At 42.5% G+C, this 23492-nt stretch overlaps 1 protein-coding gene across 11 annotated transcripts in view; it reads right to left on the minus strand.

Moving 5' to 3' along the window:
- The window catches only part of MAP4K4 (mitogen-activated protein kinase kinase kinase kinase 4), a 170543-nt gene that overhangs the window by 90855 nt on the left and 56196 nt on the right, over positions 1-23492 (minus strand). The gene's annotated exons all lie outside the window — the stretch shown is intronic.

Below are 23492 nucleotides of genomic sequence, written 5' to 3' on the forward strand. Positions count from 1 at the left end.
ACATGAAGTGGGGACACATCAATTAGCTGATTTGTACTTTTTTTCCTAAACAGGCATTTAGAAATGGTCTCTATATTGGTATTTTCCAGCTCTCCACTTAACACCCAGCAGTTTGCCTCGAGACTTCTAGTCAAACAGCCCAGTCTCCCAATAACTTTCCCAAGCACCATCCCCAAAAGGTCTTGTCTGCATCAGTCAAGCTCTCCAGCAAGAGGAATGCCCACTGTATTTCATCACTTTTATCACAAGTAATGATAAAAACACAACAAAACATTTCACTAAAGTCACAGTTCCTTTATTCTTCTCCTCACCTATTTCTAAGTTTCCTAGGCAGAAACTCATATGTAGCATCCACTCTAGCTGATGGACATCAACACTGCATTTTTTTCCTGGACTAATTGTTACAGATTCTTTCAAGATTGACACCCCAGAATGGAAGCACCCCAAACCACTAGTCTCTTCGGAGAAATCTTGACCCCTTCACATCTTACAGTGGCCTCCATGGAGGTAATGGCCAGGCATTGCTGGTGCATTCAAAAGGATGAAATGCTGCAGAATTGGCTGCCTCAGCTTTCTTTCACAACTCTTTTTGTGCTGCGCTCTCCCCTTACTAACCAATCCACATGCTTTCTATAAATACATTACTGTTCTCAGGCTTTTGCTTGCTCTGTAAACTCTCTTTACTGCAGGCATTTCTTTTTACAGCTTGGTCTCAAGCTGGTTTCGATTTTGAAACAAAGTTAGGGTCATAACGTGTGCAGTAGCCAAGACTGACCTTACCTTGACCTTATTACTTCTTGAACCAAAGCCTTTCAGCAAGCCCAAGAGATTTCCAACTCCAATTTCCCACCCTGGACCTCTGCCTAATGACAGAAGCTTGTGATCTTCTCCTCAAAATTTACCATCCCACAAGGAAGGAGGGGAAAATGGTTTACACCAAGGCAGAAAAATTACTACCCTCAGCTCTGACCCTATTTTCCACAGGTCTGTCGAAGGAACTTGAAGGCCCAAGGACGTGGGATGATCAGTTTGAGACACAAAAAGAATACACTAAAGATAAGACAGTTACAAGGACATCTCAGAGGAAAAAAGCTCACAACACTAAGGACTTCTGAAGAAAGAAACTTCTTAAAAAAAGCAGTTAACCGTTCGCTCTGCAGCAAGGTGGAGATGCTAAAATGGTGGCAGAATATACTCAAGCAGAAAATGTGGCACACAGAAGAGAGAAGTAGCAAGACATCCATAAGATGCCACATATTTTATGGAATTTTTGCTCTATTTGTCTTTTCAAATCTACAAACTACTGGTGGGCTTGCTATTTCCAGAGAGACACCTGAAATTTCCCAGGGCTTAGCTTCACAGCTTTTCTCAAGTCAGTGTTCCTCCCTGTGAGACTGGCCCACTCAGGATGACTAATGTGTATCAGCCCAACCATCCTTCCCCAGCAGCTTCACAGGATCCTGATGGTGCTTCCACAAATGTCCCTACGAAAACCTGGGCCAGCTACAGCAGAGCACAGCAATTGCTCATGTTTCGCTTTGCTTCTTCTGGGATGGGAAAAGCTTCTACATAACGCTCCTAAGGGACTGAAAGCAAGTGAACTGCAGTGTGGGAAGTGTGGGCTGCTCAGTATCCCAGGCCAAATTTAAACCATGGTCACTTCAAAATATTGTTTAAAATTACTCCAAATACCCTTTTCATAATGTATGGAGCACTCTATATTCTAAGCATCTACAACATGGGGGGACAGGCCTGCATGACATTAATTTATATGAGAGAAGTAAAAGGATATTTTGAAGACACATTCTTTTCATTAAAAATATTTTCAGAGGAAAGGAGAAAGCAAACATCACAAGCACAGCATATAAGCATGAGCTGAGTTTTTGGTTTTTTGTTTATATGCTTAACAGTTCTGTTCAAGAACAGACTTGTCAAACTATTAGCATGCTTGTATAATTTTGCTCATAATATGAAATGGCTAAGCATTCCCATTTTGGAAACCCATATTCAGATTTTCATAGCCAGCTTTTGCTTTGGAAAAAATTTTCTGCATTAAAAAGAGTAATAATTAAATTGCAAAGTGATTGAACATGAAGAAAGAACTGCAGAAATCATAGATGGGAGAAACCCTCTGAACTCAATCTCCTGGGATTAAAATTTATTCAAATCCAACTCACAGGACATTTCATAAATGCTGTAAACATTAAGGCTCCATACAGACACCATATCTCAGCAACACCACTCCATTGACAAAACACTTTTCATGCAGAATGAGGCCCCTGCTTTAGTGCAGTGTGGACTCGTGGCATCATGGGATCTCCCATCCCCATGGCACAGCAGAGGTTCTTGCAGCTTTGTTTCTCCAGGTGCATTGTTGTCAATCCCCTGGTGGTCTAGTGGTTAGGATGCACCACTCTCACCACCGCGGCCCGGGTTCGATTCCCGGTCAGGGAAAAACTCCCCCGGGCAGATGGAGCTCATCAGCCCTGTAAGGCAATCCATCTAAGAGAAGGTCACTCTAAACAAACCTACGTTCTGAGGACCTCACTGCCACTGTCCAAGCTTGCTCGGCCCCGGTAGATGAACCTCAGGATTAAAGGGTGGGCTCAGTTCAGCGCACACTGGGTCTCACCAAAAAAAATCCATTGCGCAGGCTCGAAGGGTAAAGACCTTTCCCAAATCTTCACTCACGAAGACTGGCCATACATTACATCTAAAAAGCTCTGCAAGACTGCAAAACGCAACCCATGCTAACTGAAAACAGCAGTTTCTTAAAATACTGCTAGATGCCAAATATCAGAGGCTGCGATCACAAGATTCTGTCCCATGGCCAGAATATTAAGTATGGATATGAAACATGCAATGGAGACAGTAGCAACCAAGACGCATCTTGCTAAGCATAAGATGACTGTCTCCAGAGCCAAAGGACTGAGGAAGCTGCAGAGGTTTCACTGCATAGTAGCAGCAACAGATAGAAAAGGCTACATCATGCTGGGAGTGAGTTTGCCTCTTACCTCGTTTCAGCATGGGGGCCACAAGAAAACGTCAGCACTGTAAGCTCATCCCCAGAGAAATGAGTTCACCAACACATTCCCTTCATTTAGACCACGTCAAGATTTTATTGATCAAAATTTCCAAACTACTTGTCATTTCTTATGCATTCTTCTCACCTTTCTTTCCCTCATTTCATGGTTCTAATTCATATTAAAGAACTTGGTTATCCTTCCAAGGAAGAAGCATAAGAATATTTCTAAGACTGCTACTTGCAACATTGCATTTTTAAATGGAGTCAATAGAGTTGAGACCATCAGCCCCAAATTTTGTCCTGTTTCTTCTCGTGCAGATGACAGAAAGTTCATTTACATAAGGTTACAGTTTTTCTCATGAACACAGCAACACTGCAGCATTTAACTGGATCTTCAACTGAATCCACTACTTAAGCATATCCCATATGTCTGATAGCAACATGCTGTTTATTTCTCATCTCAGCGGGCTTTATGCATGTTGAAAGGCAGAGGGGACAAGGGGAATCCTTGGTAAACTGCCAAGACCTGTAGAACATTATAAATTTCAAGCCTACCCACACTCTCCAAGTCAGTTAATACACCTACTTCTTGCCTCTTTCTTCCTTGGCACACATTATTACAAATTTTTGTTCTGGAAAGGTTCAAAGGCAAGTGCTGTTATGTGCTGTTTTTCATGGTGCTTTTTTTTTCTTGTGCCTTAATGTTATCAAAGAACTATGCAAATGAAATGCAAAAGGAATCCTATCAGCTCATTTACTTCCAACCCCTCTTAATTATCCAAGATGTGTATTTCACAGTAATGCAATTCTCCTACTAACATAGTTTCAGGCCTGTGTAATAACGTGCCTTTGGGAGACTGTTCCTGTAAGCTTGGTCCCCAGCTAAATGGCACAGAAGCAGAATATGGGGCAACATTACACATTAAGGAAGGAAAGCAGCATATGTGACTATGACTTGGAAGCTTGGATTATCCTGTACACTGTACACCATTAAGTCTTTTGGAAAACTTCTCTAAGCTCCCAGTATTCTATAATGACACTTGTAGAAAGAAGAGCAACTGATTTGAAAAAAAAAAAAATCTACTAATTCAGTTTCAATTGCCACAATGCACAGAGAAACAGCAGACCAGATTTAGACATGCTATCGAGTAAAAACTCACCACAGTACCACCTCTTAGTAGTGCTGTTCAATGCCCCCATGCTAAACAGCTTTCCAATTTGCTTCTCATTCAGTTGACTCTCAACTCCTACCAGCCTGAGGCAACAGGCCATGAAGCAATATTCTGCTATTAGGTTGCACACAGCAGTGCAATAAACGATAACTTATTATTCCAAGTCATGTTTACCACGAGCTCTTTTTGTCACTCGCCAACACAGAAAGTTGCAGACCAACCAACTTTGCATTGTAAAAACTTGGACTCTATACACAACGCTTCTTTCCAGTCCCCAAAAAGATTAGGTCTACCCTGTGAAAAGCAATGGAAGTAGTGCTTGCGGAGGAAACAGAACACATTCTGACAGGCAAAAAGACACAATGGCACAAAGTGAAAGCAACCTCCCCAGTCAAAACCAAATAATTAAGTATAAAGTATTCTTAAGCAAAAAGTCTACCAAAATAATGCTGTTCCTGCTGATACAGCATTCTGTAGGCTCCAGCAATGGAGATAAATTCGTAAAAAAGATATAATGTTTACATGGCATGAAGACTACTTCTACAATAAAAATGAGCAAACAACCCCAGTACAAAAGTCTGGGAAATCACTGCAGAAACACATGACAAATAATCATCCTGTTAGATGATTTCTAAATCCAAACCAACCAGAGCTATTAAAGACTTGCACTGTTTTAAGTCAAAGACAGGACAGAGCTCTGAGTTTCCCCCCTGTCTAACTCTTGACATCAAATGCCTGGAAAGCAAAACAGAAAACAGCATACTCTCTATCCTGCTTTAGCTATCCATAGGCTCACTTGCTGTCTGTGAAGACATAATAATGGCAATTTACTCATGCATAGTACTGCATTCTGTGAAATAATGCACAGAAAAATGCACAGTTATTATCAGTCTTGTTCTTCTAGGGACAGAGTGAAAAGATGTTACACCTGCTAGGAATTAAAAAAGATAGTTCTATGCACTGATTTTTCATTTTGATTGCTAGTTTTGTGGTAGCTTTCCCACTCTGAAAGATGCTGTATATACATTATCAGAGGCATTTCCTTCTCCCAAACGGCTCATTGCCCAAACAGGAGAAGGGGGAAAAAAAAAAAAAAAAGATGGTGGGAAAACTGTGGCAGCAAGCCACAATCTAACTTTCCCAGGATCACAACAGGTCAACGGCAGAGTTCAGCTAGAAGGCATCTCTGCTGACTCCCATCACCCTGCCCAGCAGTCCACCTTGCCCCACTGATCAGCAGGAGATTATTTTGTCTGATGGGAGAGGACAGAAAGAGAATTGCAATGGCAGGCAGTTCTCTTCACATTCACCTGGAAAACAACACCAATTTCCCCCAGGACCTTAGAAAGATTTGCCTAAGTGAGGCCTGACGATTATGCCTATTACAGTTCACAGCTGCTGAGACATCTGACTGGGAAACGGATGTAAAAAGATAGCAAAAGAAGGGGATGTTGCAGGGGAAAGGGAGGGTAATAGGTCCAGCAGCTGTTCAGTTTAAGACTATGGCTGGCCCTTCGTCACCCAGTCATACCAATCTCAGTCCATTCAGCCAACTGGGATTCCTCAGGACTACACGTTCCTGGCTCAAACGGCACCAAACACTCCCTTATCAAGTGGAGGCTACAGATTTCCCTCCTTTTTATTCTTTGCAAATACTGAGCAGGAAAGGTTGACAAACTAGGGCCTGCTAGCAACACGGGCAACAAGGCTGCAATGTGTTTTTCCACAAGGCCTCAACTTCAGGCCTTTTTGAAAGATATGTTGTGCTGAGTGCTGCCCCTCTGTCAGATACCCCAGTCATCAGCCGTGTGCTGGATCAAGCTTTGCTGCTCTGTAGGTGGCCACCCAGAGCTTCCTGCCCCAGATTAGATGCTTCTTCTAAAGGGACACTTGAGCTAACTGGCTTGAGACCCCAGCCTGGAAAATACTATCTTCAAGAGCCATCTTTGAAGTCACCATCCCATTCTTCCAATCACCACCATGGTATGCTCACATTTAGGGACCTTTACTAAAAGCACCATCACTTGTTTTCTCTTATAACAGAGTCCGCACCCTCAGCCCTCTTCAAAAAGAGAAAGACCTTACTAATCTTTGCATTTTTTTTCTGGTTTTAAACCTGCCTAGGTAATTTAGTTGGCACAGTACTAAAAGACACCAAAAAACCTCCCAAATTAAAACAAAAGAAAATAATTAAACCAGAGTAGAGGCATACCTCCCACATGGACACGGTTGGCTCAGAGAACATTTGGCTTCCTTTAGGAAACATCAACTAAAATCAGCTGTGTCTGGCTCTCATTCAAACCACTTCTTCACCCTACCTTAATGGCTTTACCAGTCACTAAATCCACCCCTTCTAACACCGATTTGTCTCCTCGGACGCCTGCAGTGATATCTTTCATACAGAACAATTTCTTTCTGGCAACTATAATTAAAAATAAGCCAGATGGAGAACACTAAGAGAAGAATTTAGACCAAAATGATAAATTATCTACTTCTAGATACAAAATTACATGTTCTACAGATACAGAGGCACTTCCATCACCAAACACTTTCTGTTGTATATTGGCCACTGCCTGAAGGAGCAGCAGGCACAGTTTGGTGGCATGGCCAATAACATGGCCTGTCACAGGGGCAATGTTAATCAGGTTGAAGGGGACCACCACAGTTCACCAGAGCAAGCCCTGTACTTGCCACATGCCATCACAACCATGGCTCCCCACATGGGTGGAAGGGGGCTTTGAAACAATGCAGGTGCCTCTGCAGCTGAGAGAGACAGCAGATAAAGGGCAGAGTCTCACCATCGCTTCTCCAGAGTGACATCAAAATAAGCCTGTACAAAAAAAAAGCCTCGGGCTGCTCCTCTTTTGTTTGACTGGTTTTTAAATGGATTCATATCGACATTTAACTCATCACCCTGGACATGCAAAGCTGAGCTTTCTGACTGAAAGGAGCAATTGACACCCTGTGACCAAGGCCCTCTGCATACCCAGGCAACTCTGCACCTATTTCACTCCACTCACCACCAAGAAGCTGCTGCGAAACCACCTCAGTGCTGGGCACACCCCTTCTGAAAGAGGAGGCAAGATGCCCCCGACAAATTTATGTATTTAGGCATAGAGCACACAGAAGTGCCACAGAGTCATACTTTTCTTTGTGGGGAAAAAAAATAATCAAAACCTAGTTAGTCCTTGCCCCTCCATGCACCACCACTGTTATAAGCAGCCTGCACTCTCCTGGGGGCATTGTCAGAAGTCGTACAGAAGGAAAACCAAGTTCATACACACCCTACCAGCCTTGTTGCATTCGGTCTACTGACAAAAAAGAGCAGCTCTGTGAAATTCGGTCTACTGACAAAAAAGAGCAGCAGCGAGAGGTCAGTGTCCCTCACTGGGCAGCATCCAGCAGTCATAGACAGCATGTCACAGACAGAAGCTATGCTGCTTCAGGGCCTGGCTGCCTGAGGCATCATCCTGAACTTCCCACCATTCTCCTGGAGAGCAGCAAGCAGGGTAATAAATAGAAATCAACTTTTTCTTGAATTTAAAGTTGGCTAAATGGAAGGCATAAAACCTCATTGTAAATGCAAAAGACATAGCAGGAGGGGAAGGGAAAAGGAGGAACAACTGGCTTCGCTGCTTTTTATTTCCCTTTTTAGTATGTTTTTAGATTTGCTGCTGTTGATACAGCCCACTGGACACGGAGGAGCCCAACACACACAACGTCATGCTCAGCTGTCCCCATCAGGAAAGTCCTACCTTTTGTCTAGGTGCACCAGAAGATGCTAACACACTCCATAGGGAAGATCTGCTAGTACTGGACAGATTAATATTAATGAGGGGCAAGAGGAAGGAGAACCTTTTCCATGAATACCATCCCAGTAGAACAACACAGCTGAGCAGAGCAGGGAAGTCAGGCTGTATAACAAGTTTTATTTCAACGTGGTTAAAATTAAAGATTTCATATTGACAGCCTTTAAAAAATTCCAGAACATTAGCATTAAAGAAGAAAAGTTAGTGAACTCCTAAATATACATTTATTTATTTATATTAAAAAAATAGGTTCCAGTCCAACTGTCAATAATCCTCCAGTGCTAAACCACACAACAAAGATGGGCTGGAACTGTGTGGTTTTGAGCTTTTTGCTTTTCCTACTCAGGTGAGACACTGACTGCCATCAGGAGTTGCACTTCAATGATCCTTGTGGGTCTCTTGCAACTCAGAATATTCTGTTCTTCTATTATCTTTCCTTTAGCTATTACAAACATCATCAATGTGACTTCCAGTTAGTCACATCTTCTTACTACTACGGACTAGGAAGTCATAATTTACCTGGCAGGAACTGCTGAAGTTAAAATACATTTTCTAGAGCACCAGGTATGCTGCAGGAGTACTACAAGAGGAAGCATTCTTAAAAAGAATGGGGACTATGTTTTATATTGTAACTCCATACATAAGAACGAATTCAGAAATATTTTACCAAGTTGCTTGCAAGATGCAAAACACACATTTAGCCTAAAGTTGTATGTATTTTAATTAAATGAGGACTTGTACCAGGAGACTATTTCCAGCATTTTTATCTTCTGATAACCTGCCAAGTACATTTGTGATTCTAAAGGGGAAAAAAAAAATCCAAACCACCTTGTCCTTGAGAAATTGGCTGGTGGCCAGCGAGTGATCTGTAAACAGCTTTGTGTCCACACAAACTATTTTCAAATACTCAGGCAGTATTTTCAGACCTCAAACTATTTCTGCATTATCAGCATGGGAGTTTGACTCAAAAAACCAAGCCTGTACTAACAACCCTTTCTGTACCAGACTCAGTAACAACAAAACCCCAATCTCAGAGGTTGCAGAGCCATTTATTTCTTTATTTATTTATCAAAAGAAAGACCAAAATGAATGCAAATTCCTGTCAGTTGCTACCTGGATAGTATTTAATATGCATTCCCAAAGCATGTGGCAAATATGTTTATTATGTGAAAGAGCCACATGACAGAAAAGCCATTATGCAACACATTCAGCTCACAGGTTAATCCACGGAAAAGAACAGCATTAAGGAAATGGAGCCTGCACGTTCTCCAGTAATGACTTTTTATCAAGTACACAAGAACACACCAAGTGCCTCACAAAAACTAGTCAAAACACGTTCACCACTCTTGAATAACATACTACAGGCTTTCACAGATCAAGTTGTGGCAAACAAAAATAGAAGAAATTCCTTGGGAGAACTTTGAAAGCAAGGCCACAGTGCTGCTCCCATTGCAGCCAGTCTTCTCCTGCCCTGCTGTGCACTCAGGGTACAAATAAAATGCAGATTAAACAAAAGTTATTTTGGTGCAAAAGGGTTTGTGAGATTTCTTTCCATAGGAAGAGTCAGCAGATCAATACCTGGCTGTGAGCCTGGTGTCCCCCCCAGCAGAATTTTAGGGCTTTTGATCAGTCAGCCTACATGACAGAGTCCTGCTGGCAACAGACAGGTATACCTGTCTCAAAGCAGCAAAAGGATCTTTGCACAGCAGTTAACAGGGCTCATTGAAAGTGCTTTGAACTAATTTTGAAGGGAGAAAGGGATAAAACCAGGATTGCTAGAGATAACCCTAGGAGAAGCATGCCAGTGTTTGAGGGACAGTGTGCTACCAAGGTCTTTCAGTTTGCTGTAGAGGTTGGGGATGAAGATTCATGTAGCAGCAAAGACACAGTGGGTTATTGGTGTGTTAGAAACCACAAAAGCATCCGAGAATGGTTACATAGGAATTTGGGCTTCTTCCCCCAGAAAGGTGACAGAATCAATAAACCACCTGAAGTTAATTTACCCCAATGCACAAAGCATGGGCAACAAACCGAAGTCATCGTGCAGCAGGAAAACTATTATATAATTGCCATCCCAGAAACATGGTGGGATAACACTGTATATTAGGGACTGTTTTGAGTGTATAGAGCTCAAATGATGACAGGGTAGAGTGTTTATGGGTAAGAATCAGAGGGAAGGCCAAGGCAGATATCCTGGTGGAAATCTGTTATAGACCACCCAACCAGGATGGAGAGGCAGATGAAATATTCTATAAGCAGCTGGTAGCAGTTTCATGATCACTGGCCCTTGTTCTCACAAGGGACTTAAACTTACCAGACACCTGCTAGAAATACAACATAGCAGAGAGGAAACAGTCCAGGTGGGTCTTGGAGTGTGTGGAAGATTATAACTTCCTGACACAGATGGTCAACTGGGGACAACTAGAGAAGGTGCCCCGCTAGAACTGCTGATCGTGAACAGAGAAGGACTGCTGGGTGATATGATGGTTGGAGGTCTCTTGAGCAAAACAATCACAAAATGATAAGTGTTTTCAATTCTTGGAAAAGGGAGAGAAAAGCAGAACTACCACCTTGGTCTTTTTAGGAGCCTGGTTGACTAAGACCATTGGAAGGTAGTCCAGAGGGGCAGAGGCTTCCAGGAAGCCTGAACATTCTACAAGAAGGAAATCTTAAAGGCACAGAAGCAGTCTGCACCCGTATGCTGAAAGACAAGGTGGCAGGGAAGAAGACGAGCCTGGCTGAACAGAAAGCTTTGGTTGGAACTCAGGAAAAAAAGCAGAGGTTTTGACCTTTGGAAGAAGGGGCAGGCAACACAGGAATGTGCCCAGGTGGCCAAGAAGGCCAATGGCATCCTAGCTTGTATCAGAAATAGTGTAGCCAGCAGGACCAGGGCAGTGATCATTCTCCTGTACTCAGCACTGGTGAGGCCACACGTTGAATCCTGTATTCAGTTTTGAGACCCTCACAACAAAACAGACATTGCGGTGCTGGAGCATGTCCAGAGAAGGGCAATGGAGCTGGTTAAAGATCTGGAGCACAAGTCTTATGAGGAACAGCTGAGGGAGCTGGGGTTGTTTAGCCTGGGGAAAAAGGCTCAGGGGAGATCTTAGTGTTCTCTACAAACACCTGAAAGGAGGCTGTCACAAGGTGGTGGTCAGTCCCCTCTCCCAAATAAACAAGTGACAGGACTAGAGTAAATAGACTCAAGTTGTGCCAAGAGAGGTTTAGATTGGGTATTAAGAAACTTTCTTTACAAAAAGGGTGGTCAGGCATTGGAACAGGCAGCCCAAGGAAGTGGTGGAATTACTATCTGTGGAGGTACTCAAAAGACATGTATGTAGATGTGGCACCTGGGAACTTGCTTTAGTGGTGGACTTGACAGTGCTGGGTCAACAGCTGGACTTGATCTTAAAGGTCTTTTTCAACCTAAACAATTCTATGATTCTATGATTTTAGTCCCCAGCACACACCCCTTCTGTAGCTGTAGATAGGATATACACTGCAGAACTTTTTGACACTACACGAAAGTATTATGTAGCTCGCGATCCAACATCAGCCATTCCTGTAGACCACAAGTCACTACTCTGGACCACAGTTGCCACTAGATGTAATATAAAAACTACTAGTGAGAAAGGCCAAGCTTTTGGTTGTAAATCATTAGGCAAACTGGAACAAATAGGACAACTTATTGTTGCCCAGACTGCAAAAGAGGAGTGAGAATCAAAATTCAGCTAAGGAGGATGACTCATACATTTCATAGCTGATCATAGCTGGGGAGCTTATTCCAGCATCACTTTAACCATGAAACCTCTGTAATACTGCACCACTTCCCAGGTGGCAAAGGGAAAGGAAGAAGGGGGTGGTGGGTATCTCAACCCCAAACACTACCCCATATGGGCAACAAGGTTGTCCCTCTGGTGCTGCAAGCATCCTGGCAGCCACACTCACATAAAGGGGAGAGGCAGTGGGGACACAAGTGTCTTGACAGGGTTCCATCTCACTGAGGGCAGATGCACAACATAAAGAAAGAAGAAAATGGGCCAGCCCTGCTGATGACTACAGCAGGCTGACCATATCCTGGCCCACCAGCTCATCTCCTCTAAATACAGATATGGAGATGAGAGCCTCTAAACAGTTTGGACTCATGTCCCAGCCCCTGGCAAACAAAAAACATACTTCTTCAGCAATCATCCAGCCCTGACTCAGGAGCGCCCTACACACCCAAAGTTTCCATTCTCAGCTGGCTGTTTTCCAAAGAGACAGTCATGAAAGATCCCATGTATCTGCTGATACTCTGGCGTCTCCAAGAGCAGAGGCAGCTTGACTGTCAGGGATGCACCCAGACACATCTGGATCACAGCCCAGGTGGAGCCAGCACACGGCCTCCCGCAGCGTTGGGCTTTGGAAAATAACCGGTCACCTCAGCTACTGCAGCTCAGAGGTTGACCAGATGGGGAACAGCCCAGAATCCTCCAGTAAGTTTTTGGTTAGGGATTCACAAGTGAAAACACTGCTTAATCACACTGAGGATTTAAACTTAAAAATTTTTAATCCTACAAACACAGATATATATACATAGTGCTGTAGCCAAATTTAATCTCTAACCGTTACTTTGCACCACTTCCAATCTTACTAAAAGAAATGGAGAGACGGACTGGAAATAATTTATTTTTTTTAAAGTAGAAGCCTTCCACTTGCTTTAAGGTATTTGTTCGGTCACACTTTCCTAGGATGTACAGAAAGCTACCTACAGAGGAAAGTCTGAGCAAGTCTGCCTCAAAAGCTAACCACCATTTACATAAATCACCACCTGAATCTGGAAAATAGTCATGTTAATCACAATCAGGTACTCTGACCAAACACTAAAGCCATGACCTAAATACATTATGTGGTATGGTGGTGCAGAACAGCAGTTCCTAGAATTAAGCAATCTTCCAATTAAGTGTCATGCACTGAAAACGAAATTAAATTATGTGTGATGCTGCCCTACTACTTCTACTCCCTTCTCCCATCAGGGAAAGACAACAAGGTCCTTTCCACCAGTCTGAATGTTGTATCACCAGCAGGACTGGATTTCCAAGATGCGGGGGAGGGGTCTACACACCCCAGATGTGCCTGTCCCAAATTAGGGCCCTCTGAGGACAGCTAAAACAAAGTAACTATTTTTTAAAATTGTACTAAAACTGGATTTCCAAAAGTTCCAATGCTTGTAAAGTTTGCCTTATAAATTTACAGCCACTTGTCTAATTATGGAAAGAGCATTACGGTTTATTATAATCATGTGTCTGCATTGAAAACATGAAGATAGAAAGCTGGAATAGATTGCTCAATTATATAGTGCATAGCTATTGCAACTGCTGTCAAAGTAGCATTCATAACAAGTCCACGGGCTTGTCTTTCAAAACACAAGCACGAGCAATACTTAACACTTAAAGCATTTTCACTGAACCAATGGATCACCAGAAGCATACGCAAGACAAAATTTAACTGAAGTGTTGTCAAATATGGACCACGACTGAAGACACACACATGCACAGATGCGTATTTATGCCAAGTGTGGGGCAGCCCCACCAAACACACAGCTGAACTAAGGGCTGACTATGGCACGATGCTCTAAACCTGAGCTTCAATGACTGATTCACCACCTGCATCACCAATTCTGAGTGAGAAGACCCTGATCAAAGTCAGAATCCCATCCCACCCACCAGCCCAGTAGATGAGGGTGCTTCACCACCCAGGGAAACTACCCACATTCAGAAACTACAGGGCACAAAGGGAAGGAAGGTTGGAGGCAGCCACCAAAGCGCAGCTCTGGCAGCCCCATCTCTAGCAAAGTTGTTAAATTCTGGCTGGAATGCTGCTGACCTATCACTGCAAGTGAAAAACACAGACAAAGTGACACACATACACTCCAAAACACATTTTCCATCAGCACTCACCTTTGCCTGACCGTCTATGACAGGGAGGCAGGCTCCTACAACCGGCTCTTTCCAAGGGAAAGCTGGTGGCTCTCTGACCCTCCCAAAGGCACCACGGGGGCACCCGCTGCAGCTACACACAGCCTGATGGAGGGCAATCAGGTCCTCACAGATACACAGGTGTGTCCCAAAGGTCTTATTCTACCTAGATCAGGGCCTGAAAGGCTATTTTAGTCAAAAACAAGTAAAACAAACAGAGTTCTTGTGCTCTCTCCTTGTCTAGCTACAGTACATCTCAGACTGAGATGCCTGGAAAGGAAATACACAAAACAAAGCTCAAAGCCACCAATTAATTTCCATCTGAAACATCAAGAAAACCCCCAAAGCTTAATTTGATATTATGCTGGGCTTGAGTTCAAATAAACACAAGAATTCAATGCTGGAAGCATGTAAGATGCCCATACAGCAGAAGGAAGGGAAGGAGCTTGTACCTTCCACCAGCAGAAAGCTACAGGGGCTTCCTTTTCTGATTTTTGCCACAAACTCTAAGTGCAACCAAGAAAGAGGCAAAGCTAAGAGGACCAGAGGTAGAATCATCCGAGATCCAAAAATAAATTAAAACTAAGGAATGTAATATCCAAGTTTCTGCAGGGAGCACAGAGCATGGGTTCCTCAGTATGCAGCCAAATGGCTGGGGCAGAGAAAATAAGCAGATGCAAGTTACTGGCAAATGTCAGCACTCCATTTCAAAAAAACTAGCAAGTGCTTGATTTCACTTTAATGGATTATGATGACTCTGCTTTTTATTTTCATTTTTACTATCACTTCAGTAGCTTAAAAACCATCTTCTATACACAGTTAAAAACTGATAACTCACAGCTTCCATTTAGTCTGCTCCTTAGTTTAGGAATTTCAGGAGACAGTATTCCAGAGAAAAGGGAAAAAAATAGAAGAAAACCAACATTTCTCCACTATGTGAATAAGTCTGTAGCTAAAAGAGATCTACCTAATTATAATGTTTGCATTCACATTTATAGTTAGCATTGAAATCTGTGAGTGAAATTCAACAAGAAGTTGCAAGCAAGAAAAAGCAAACATCTAGTTTACTGCTGCATGAAAGTCTTCAAGAACCATCCTTGGCTTCAGTACAAGCAATTGAAAATTAATAGAAAAACCTACTACTGTGAATTTGAACTAGATCACTCAGCTTTCCAGTCTTCATTTCAGGCAGAAATTCATTTGGTTTACTTTTAAGACTCCTGTGAATGTGTTGCACACTCAATGATAAGTACACACTTACTGGTGACAAGTTTTAACTCTGTCTCAAGATAGAAATCATTCAAAGCATAGGCAAGCCTGTGCCAATATATTCCAAGTAAACAAACTAGAAGATACATTATATACTTAAATCAAGACTGATTCTTTTAAGGAAATCCACTTAGAAAGGAGATCTTCAGGCTATGTTTCTCTAGGCTGCCCTAAGGAAGAGACCTGAGAGAAAGAGTGGGTCAAAACACAGCAGAGAGGACAGATGAGCCCCAGGGAGGAACCAGGGCAGAGGTCTGCATGTCCAGCTTGCAGCCTCGCTGGGGAACCACACCACTGCTGCTTTGGGAGAGCCCTGGGAAATAGAAGGTAACAACTGCAAACAAACAAAAGCTTGTTAGTTTGGTGGATGGGTCAATGGCAAGAGTTGAAGATTATAGCATGTAGGTACAAGTACAGCTTTATCTTTCATCTCTTCCTCCACATCAGATCTTCAGCACTCCCAGCCATGATGACTCCATTTATCTCAGTAAATAGGATCTCAAAAGAGAATACCTAATAAATTCAAGTATTGCTAGGATTTAATTTCCCCCAGCTTGTGAATGATTAGCAAAGCCTTTCTTTCTTCAGTCAAGATTACCTGATACTGGATGGCATGTGACACTCACAGGTAGGCCCAGGCAAGAGTGCCGAGCAATCAAAAATCAACTAGGGGAGGGAAGGGTGGCAACGCTCAACGGAACTTCTTTTCTAACATCTCTGTTCACTTTAAACATCCAATCTCAGACAAAGAAATCTGTCTTATGGGTGTACCATGACAAAAAGAGGTGGCAACCACTCCATAAAGCTGGAAAGAACAGTCAAAGAAAAAGCAGGGGGGGAAACGGGGGTGGAATAAAAAGGGGATTGCTTCCAGGAAATTAGTCCTCACAAAGGATCCCTGCCTAGCCACTACTAGGAAGGACAAATCAACACAAGAGGAAAGGCCATTACAACAGACAAGCCCAGGAAACAAGCGTGCACACAACAGATTAAAAGGATGAGGAAATGCCAGCATTCAGTAATCCCAGCTACCGCCATAACCTGCCAACATGCTCTTCGCACAGAGGAGTCTCCCTTCAGACCACCAAAGTTCATTCTTAATGGGGAAGAAAACCATTGCATAAACAGTGTTGTTGACTTATTGCCAATACAAGATGAAGATAATTTCGGTCCTCAAATGCCGTTAATGAGCGTTAACAATGCTTCTCTCCACCACAGCTAGACAGAGACACTTCCAGGACTGGACTTTACTTGTCCTTCCCACCACTTTGGCTGTGACTAGAAGGTATTCATGAAAACACAGGTACTTCAAATTCAGTGGGGTAAAAAGAAAAAAATGGCCTGATGTTCAAAGCCAGGGGAAAAAAGCAAATCTCTGTACTGTTTGTCTGCTGTAACAACTGAAATATGCAAGGTGCTTCTCAAATCTTCAGAAGCAAGACAGTTGAGACCCACTAAGAGGTACTAGCAACAAAAACTTTAAAACTTAAGGAACAAATATCCATTAAATATTTTTGCAAAACTCTTTAGCAGACCATAAACTCTCAGCCAAACTACTTCTGAAACCAACAGCTGTTCCAGAGGACCTCTACACATACAAATTATTTGTTAATAAACTTCTATACACATTTAGATGTTAGCATTGCTATCATTTTTCGTACAGTTCATGCATGAAGTGGCAGTCTGACCCAAACAGCATCTGCATTCCTAGCCTTATGTCCACTTTCCTAAATCTCAGTTTGCAGATGTTTCTTTCTACTCTTTTCAAGCCTCATCCTGCAAAGTGTCCTAATTCTGTTTAAAAATTAAGCAATGGTTTCTTTTACCACTTTTCACTTCCTCAGACGAAACATCCAGTAGATAAAGAGCACATATTTGGATCTTTAATTTACTCTGAAAAGAGAAAAACATGTCAACCTTTTTTTTTTCCTGTTAAACCCAGCAGTTAGCTCTAACACTCTGCTTACAAGAGAACACAGAAGCATCAGAAAGGTCCTCCCATGAACAGTGGGTTTGGGGTTGGAAGACAACATGGAGACGAGAACATTGCCAGGATTCAAGGCACATTGAAGGAGACGCACAAACACACACACAAATCTGGGGTGTTTGTCACCATGAGATTGCGTGAGATAGGAGAGTGTATGTCAAGAAAAGAGGTCTGGAAGGAGATGACACATTTCCACTTCAGCTGTAGATTTCCTGTGCAATTTTGAACGTGAAACTAATTATTTTTCTGTGGGTTTTTTTTTTAATTCATAAAAACATTAGTTTTATAGTTGTGTTGTCAGGCGCAATTCATTAATGTTTATTTTTAAAAGTGCTTCGATGTTCCTGGGTAAAAGCCACTACAGATAGATCACATATTAAAGAATAGCTAAATATTACCAGGACTGGTGCCCTACACAAGTATTTGCAGTTTCTCTGTACTTAGCAGCCATTTGAGACCAGCAGAAGCATCAGGCACATTCAGTGCCACGGCAGATCTGGAGGAGAGCAGACCACACCACAAAAGCCAAGATCATGGGTGCTGAGGGAAAACCGAGGAAATGGAGTCAGACTTCCTCTTCCTCCAGCAAGAGGCTGAGACTGGACTGCCAGCATCCTACAGTTCAATTTGTGCAGTCTAAATACTGGTGATTGATGCCTTGTGGGACATCACAGGGCAGGCAGAAAACAGCGTGAGATCTATTAGAGATATATGTCCTTTCGGAGCAGATGCTGAGGGCTAGGCAGAACAAGGTGTTCCAGCATACCTTTCCTTGGTGGAGAGAAGCAGAGGGAAGAGAGTGTGGAATTGAAGAGTGTAGGTCCCATCCCACTGCCCCTGAGGTACAATGTCACCATCAGCAATCCCTCTGGTCCAGCAGCTCCAAGGCAGTGTCCCAACTGGGTACACCCTGGTTTTGAAGGCAGCAGGGCTGCAGTGGCCCCTGAAAGAGGGAGGAATCCCTTTGACTTTGAGGAATTGCCTTGACATGGCTGGAACAAAGGACCCATGAGCAGCTTAACAGCAGGCATAGTTTCTCAGCCTCCATAAAAAGGCATGCTGCAAACAACACGCAATTTGACAGACAGGATGAAAAGGAGTGCCTATTCAAAAAGGCTACTCTTTACTACCACTTCATGCGAGATAAGATCCCTCCACCTTTTTTAATTATTCACTCTTAAACCCATACATTAAAAAAAAAAAAATTCCCCTATTCCTGAAGAGGTGGTATGATTTTTCTAGGAGTGTATGCATTATAACTTGCAGCTTCTGAGCATTAATGTTTTCCGTGTTAAATTTGGAAAGGAAGACAGGGGTTTATGAAGGATTATTCTTAATTCTTTCACTCCTCTTCAGTACAGCAAAAGGAAATGAGCAAGTTAAGATAGTCTTTAGAAAAAAGAGCTTTTTAAGTAAAGAAAGATCTGTTGAACAAATATTAACAGAATCATTTGGGTGTCTTCAAGACACTGTGAATACAAGATTTGCTGATTTAGAGGAAATGCAGATCTTTATCTATAAGCCTGAAAGAAAAGCAAAATGAAATAAATTTTTGAATTCCCTCTCTGTAGAGACATTTTGTCCTTCAGGACAAAATTCTACTCCTTCAGCACTGTCACTTCTGCACCTTGCCTGGCTCAGAGCTGGAGCTGCTGGTGTACTTTCAGATCTAAGGTGTTCTTGTTTCCAAAATTAAAAGTCACTAGATCCTCTGAAGGCTCTGTGTTTCAGGGGTGGTGAGAAAAGACTGCCTTTAATGCAGGCCAACTCCTCCCACACTTCGCAACTGATGGCTCACTCTATGCCAAATTATTTTAAAATTCTGCAAATCCAAGGAAGAAGTTTCCAGAAACAAGGAGCAGCCTGGGGCCGTGCAGCACTCTCCACCCACAGGGACCCTCTTCTGTACCCCACAACCCACCCAGCATTTGCTGCAGGTTTAAATCCTCCTCTTAAATGACAACTTTTGCAGAGCAAGGTGGGACCCCAAGAAACTGCTCCAAAGCAAAAGATCTTTAAATCCTGGGATCATGATTAATTCAATGTTGTGATGGAGGACCACTAAGCACTTGGTGTAGCCCACCACTCCCGTGACCCCCCAACAGGCACACTGTTTCATCCTCCATCCTTGCTCAGCTGCAAGAGTTACAGCTATTTAAAGAAACTGCACCACGCATCCAGCGTGAAGGACTTGTCACACTCCTCCCCACCTCTTCTAGGAGCGGCAGACATCGTTAATTAGGTCCTAAGATCACCCTCTGCCTGATGCTTTTGTGTGCTAAGGTACGTTAGCAGGTCAGTTTACAAGATTACATATAATGAGCATTGGTTAGAGGGAAATGCATCATGAATTTAACAGAACAGTAAAAAAAAAGATCAACAGTCCAATTATCTTCTCCCTACGCCATGTTCCAAATAAAGCTCTCTTCGAGGCCCACACTATAGCACAGTAGGGAGCAGCACAGTAGGCTAAAACTGTGTTATTCTTCTCTTTGTTGGGAAAGGAGGACTAACAATTTGGACTGGAAGGCATTTAACTATCTAGTTGATTAGTCATTCAACACAATGACAAGAGGTCACCATAGCATCACCCAGCACAAACGCATACCCGACCTCACATTACGTGAAAATGTGAAGTCCAAATACAATTCCTCCCTGCGCCCCTTCTCCTATCTCTTTCCAATGCTGGATTTGACACCAACAATCTGCTTTATCCCATTTATCTTAAACTATCAGGTTTCCTGCATTTTAAAAGACAAAGCTTACAGCAAGAACTTGCAGAGCGAGGAGAAGTAGCATGTGCAGTATTTATAAATACCTGTTTTATACTCCCAAGGTTATCTGTTTTATACTACTATGCCCAAACACCAACAGTTAAAGCAAAGAAAGGGGAAACTCATGGCAAAAATAAAGCTACTACAGGGGAAAGAAAAAAAGATAGAGAGCCTTCTTTACTGAGTAGAACAACCAATTACCTTCAGGTTTACACCTTTCACTCATTCCTAGGTCAGTCAAGGATCAAAGAGGAACCTAAACCTCAGAAAAATGCTAGAAAAAGGAGCAAAGGTTGAGTGAGAGTCTGCTGTGGGTCTATGGGTAAAACAGACTCCCACACGTGCAGCTATGGCTACAGCAAGCTGTAAATTAAATTAATCCATCTAAGCAGAGGCACAGATGGGGGGAACTTCATAGCAGGTATCTATAGCATGAGTAAATACACCTTCGCACACAGGCGTTTTGCAGGTTATTTTTCAAATATTAGTCATCCATAGGAACAAATGAACGAGGATGGGTTTGCCAGGTAGTTTTTCTGCATCACTGAAAATACACAGAACGTCACCAGCTCCCAGTGGGAAACAGCTGAAGGAACTCCACAGGGACCATGTCAGCCAGGAAGGGGGAAGAAGGAAGCCTGCAGCTCACGCGACTTCCCCACCAGCCACGTTTTGAGAATCTGACCTGGCATGAAGCACGGGAAGCCAAAGAAGCCTGTCCCTGTGGAGTTGAACTCCAGGCAGATTAGAGGAGCTCGGGGCATCCCCAGAGCTCAGACAGGCATAACTTGATGTGCAGCAAATGGGAACTCAATGGGAACTCTTCAATTAGGAGCACAAGGGAACCAGAGAGCTACCTCTGCAAAGAAAGTGGGAAGATAAGGCTGCAGCCTCTTCACCCACTATAGATGTGGTCTGGGTACTGCGGGAAGCCCACACCAACCACTACTTAAAGTTGGAACAACAGCCTGTTGGGACTGAATGGCTTTACACAGACTCGGTGTGAAAGCGCGGTTCAGCGACAATTTATTTCTTATTTACACTGCAGTACCACTCAGTGGCCTCAAATCATGACCAAAGTGGCACTGTGTCACACACCGTTCAACCACCCACACTCAGTCCAACGAGCTTACGACCTGGCTTCCTTGCTTCAGGAAAGCGTGTGCACCGAAGCTAACCCAGACAGCAAATACTCCAGGAGTTTAATCCTGTCCCAGTTAGGGCACAAACTTTTCCATGTGGAAAAGGCCTGACCTGAACAAATGCTGCTGTAAATTCAGCTCTTTCCTCTGGCTGCCTCATGTCCAACACTCAGGCCCTGCAAGTTCCCAGCCACTTGGTAAGCTGGAAGGGAAAACCTTAAGAATCTTAGGATTGGTAAAATACTCTCTAAAGTGATCAAAATGCAGCTGTGGTATTCAAAAAAGGCCATGCAAATAAGAAAAGTATTAAAATCCACAAAACCAAAACATATACTCCCAAAAAATATACCAAACAAAAAAAAAATCCCTTCTTAGACAGAAATTTATATTGATCAACTCAACTTGCATATAGCTTGAAGCTTGCTAAGCTTGCTCCTCCTGTTTCAGAGCTCAGAGGAGGTTTTCCATGCCCAAGCTTTGACCATGTTTATCAACCATGCTATGTCCCCCTATAAATGTGATTTTGTTAGAATTGCCACAGTTCTAACCTATAGGGCCTGTGACAGTAGTTACAGTCTCCATTTTAAGAATATATTACGAGGTTCTGATGGAGGCAGTTTCTCAGGGCACTCTTCCACTGAAGGACTGCTCTGTGCATACCGGTACATTTCCACATCTCATGAGCTATCAAGCTCTCTCTAATGTCAATTTCTCCTCTAGTTTAAAATGTTTGCTATGGACCACTGTAAAACAAAGGATAGAATTCAATCAGATGAGGGGAACTAATTCCTCCTATCACCCTCCTGATTTCCAAGGCCGAAACAAAACCACAGAGCACAAACATTCAAAGCAATCTCCAGGGAGAACCAGCCAGATGCAAACTGTCAGCCAAAACAGGGAAGAAGAAAAGAACAGTTAGTTTGAGGGTCTCCAATCTGAGGCTCACAATGGAACTGTTTTATAACTTGAATTACAACTTATACTAGAACCCAAATTGATAGTATTTTCTTAGCATTTGTATATATGCCTAAATCAAATCAACAATTAAGCTTTAGGCTTATAGGATTTACTTTGTTATAGTATTCTACTTGGCAGGGTATTTTACAGTAGCAAGTTTACACAGCAGTTCATCCATAACCATGATTTACTTCACTTTCATTAGCTTAAAGACTAAAATCAGAAGACATTTAATTCTTCTAATTTAATATTTATAAATTAAGGAAGTAGGTTCATGAGTACTGGGTTGCTAAAAGCCACTACCATGCCAAAAAGTTCAACAAGAAAAAGGTACTGCTGCCAAGGACATCACTTTCAGCATGGCTTCACAATTAACTACCACTGTGCTGTGTGACTGGAACTGTGATGAACCCTGTCAGGAGGAGAAAAATATCTACCTTTCCCTAGACATGTCTCAAGAGGGTATTCAATGAGATGCCAAGGAAGTGATAAGTAATTTGAAAAGGCTAAGGCAGACTCCTCCTCCCATGACTTTTGCTGCTGTTACCAAAGCTATGGACTTCAAAGACGGATGGATGGCTGGATGGCTGTCCAACTGATCTTGTAACACAGTAAGGAGGAAGAAAATCATGTTAACAAGAGCAAGCAGATTAGATCACAGGCTGCTGATAAAAATCAGGAGCTCACAAGCAAAGTGCAGCTCCTCCAGATTTTGTCCCTTTCCTGGAGAACAGAAATTAGCACCTGACCTCTTCACTGTGTTCATGCAATAACAGTGCCTTGTGCTAGCTCTCAATCAGGAAAAAACACAGATAAGTAAATAAAATAAAATGTTATCTCAGCTGCAGACAATTTTATTACTACTCTACTCCCCACATTTTTACTAAAAATACTGTCATTTAAAGAAATCCATTTATTCCATCCTCAGCTATGAAAACGAATTGTGGTTTTTTGAGGACAACATAACTGTAACTTAAGCCTTTTCAAAACATGCCTTTCTGAAAGCATGCTCTCTCACATCAATCAGATGAATGAAGGACTATTTCTCCTAGCTTGACTCCATTCTTTCAGCTAAAGCTGGTGAAACAGAAAGGCTGTCACCGTTTATGGGAAGAGTAAATCACCTTTTTTAAATATCTACAGAAACCAAACAGTCTAGTTTGCTGGGATTTACTTTTCTTAATGTACAGGATCATTTGTAAAAAGTCATGGGTGATTTGATCACTTTCAGTAATTATCAAAAGCATATTTGATAAGGAAGTATTGATCCCCAAAAGAGGAAAGCAAGAGTGGTGAAAATGTTCTTTCAAAGAGGTTTACCATCTTGCCCACCAAAAAAAAAAAAAAAAAAGTGGGTGTTTGAGAGAAGGTTGTTTTGTTTTCATCTTCAGCCAAGCTGC

The sequence above is a fragment of the Lepidothrix coronata genome, unplaced genomic scaffold (genome assembly GCF_001604755.1).
Source record: "Lepidothrix coronata isolate B3197 unplaced genomic scaffold, Lepidothrix_coronata-1.0 Scaffold68, whole genome shotgun sequence".
NCBI lineage: Eukaryota > Metazoa > Chordata > Aves > Passeriformes > Pipridae > Lepidothrix > Lepidothrix coronata.